Source organism: Bison bison, unplaced genomic scaffold, assembly GCF_000754665.1.
Source record: "Bison bison bison isolate TAMUID 2011002044 unplaced genomic scaffold, Bison_UMD1.0 scf7180017864036, whole genome shotgun sequence".
In the NCBI taxonomy this organism is placed as follows: domain Eukaryota; kingdom Metazoa; phylum Chordata; class Mammalia; order Artiodactyla; family Bovidae; genus Bison; species Bison bison.
This window is the reverse complement of record NW_011494608.1, coordinates 6,187,970-6,190,323: the sequence shown is the minus strand read 5'-3', so window position 1 is coordinate 6,190,323 and position 2,354 is coordinate 6,187,970.

Sequence of the window (2,354 nt, the reverse complement as noted above, 5' to 3'; positions counted from 1 at the left end):
CGCTGGGCCCTGCAGCCAGCTGCCCTCTCTGGTCCTCAGTGTCCTCATCTGTAAAATGGGGGTTATAGTACTAACTATTAATATCTCATAGGCGAAAAAAAAAAAAAAATTGGAGAAGGAAATGGCAACCCCCTCCAGTATTCTTGCCTGGAGAATCCCATGGACAGAGGAGCCTTGCGGGCTACAGTCCATGGGGTCACAAGAATCAGACACGACTGAGTAACTTTCACTTCACTTCACTAGGCCAAAAATGGGTTAAGATTGCTAAAGTGCTTAGAATAGGGCAGGGCACACGTTAACGCTATCCAAGCAGTTGCTAAATCAGTGACACTTTCCTCTTTCCCTCCTGAGTTCAAGACCAAGTGAGAAAGACACTGGAGATTCAAATAGCAGGTTTATTATGAATAACACTGAACATGAGTAGAAGGCTTGACTCACGGCCACCATTATATACCCTGGTACGAATTACACTTGGTCACGCCCCAGGCTTCCCAGGACCTGTCCTATAACCCTGCATCGTCCACTCCTCCGTCTCCTGTGACCAGAGGGCAGGGTGGGCCAGGCAGAGAAGGAGAGTGGGAAGCAAGCCTGCTCAAGGCAGCGGCCAGTCTCCTCGCTCCTCGCTCAATGGGAAAGGCTGCGGAGAGGCCAGAGTTGCCCCAGCCCTTGTTTCAAATGCCCGGATGAAGGGCGGGGGGTAGGAGGCAGACGGTCGGGGAGTTTTCCCATTTGCCAAGGACCAGTCATGGCTGTCATTTGTCAAACGCCTTCTGTGCACCTCATGTGATCTTGCTCCCTCCTCATAACTGTCTTAAAAGAAAGTTCCACTAATTTTTCATGGGACTCAGAAACCTTAGGTGACTGTCCAAGGTCACACAGTTAAGAAGCAGCGAAAAAAAAAAAAGAAGCAGCGGAGACAAGATGCGCTCTTCCCCTTTGCCAGGCTGGCCGACTCTGGCTCCCCGGACAGTTGCGCACGGCTGGTTAGTTATGGTTCTAGGGGAGGTAGTGGCTTCAGTAACTGGTACCCCCCGGCAGCAAGGACTGTCTATTTTCTTGGGAGAATCTGCCTGGGCACTGACGCTTTGTGAGGCATGAGGTGGGTGCAGGTGACGGTTTTATCTACTGCCGTCGTGCCTTAGGCATGTCTGGGCACAGACTGATGGGAGGGGTGCTCGTAGGGCCCTGAGGGGCTCCTGAGAGGCAGAGTCCCCCACTGAGTTGACCAGACTGAGTCACAGAAGCCTTTCTGCCTTTGAGATCTGGACACGGAGTGACTGTCGCTGTCCTAAGGAAGCAGGAGGAAGAGTGAGGCAAAGAGTGAGAACCCTGAGTCTGCCAAGAGACACAGCGACTTGCCAGGTGGCCAAGCTTGGTGAGGGCTCGCTGTGCAGGGGGCCTGAGAGGGAGCTGATTCTGGTCATCTGGGCACAGGCAACAGAAAGGGACTCTGGATGACTTTAGTGCAAAAGGAGTGTACTGGACGGATACAGATTAGCCCTCATGTCAGGGGACGATGCAGAGACCCAGGCCAGGAACCACACTGGCCCTGGGGAATCCAGGTGGGTGACCACCTAGGGATGAAGACAGCGGGATGGATGAGAAAAGATTCTGGGGGTAAAAGAGACAGAGACTGGTAATGGGTTGGGTGGAGGGAACTGGGGCAGAGGGAGGAGTTGAGGATGCAGGACAGAGGCTGTGAAGAGAGGCTGTTCCAGGAGCAAGGACCACCTGGTGCGAGAGGAGGGCTTCCTTTTGGGATACGTCGAGTTTGATATGCCCCTTGGCCTCTCAGCTAGGCATTCTGGCCAAGAGCCTGGTCCAAGGTGTCGATATGAGTGTCACCCCGCAGGGTGACCATGGAGGCTGAGTGAGAACCCACAAGGAGCCACAGAATGGAGGGGGAGGGGCTGGGCCGAGGACCGCGCCGCTAGGGGCGGCTCCCGCCTGCCCCATCCCACCAGCTGGTGCCCCTGGGGTCCGCACAGGCCTTGGGCACTGCAGGTAGCGGACTTCCTTGTCCTTCCACGGCACTCGGCCTAGCGTCCCACACCTGGCAGGTGTTCAATGAATGTTTGTAGCTCAGTTTAACAGTTGGAAGGAGAGCTGGAAGCAGAAGTTGCCCCAGGTTTGACAGGCCTCAAGGATGACACAGAAGGCGGTGTCTCAGTGGTGCCTGGGGTCCTCGGAGGTCACAGCTTCTGCTTCCCGACCCTTCAAGGCAAACGACCAAGCTTCTGTGAACGGGAGCCCTTGACTTGGGTATCGGTGCCCAGAGAGGAGACAATGGATGACACATCCCTCCAGCTCCAAAGCCTCTGTTCTCTTGAGGAATGCAAACAAATCCCCATATT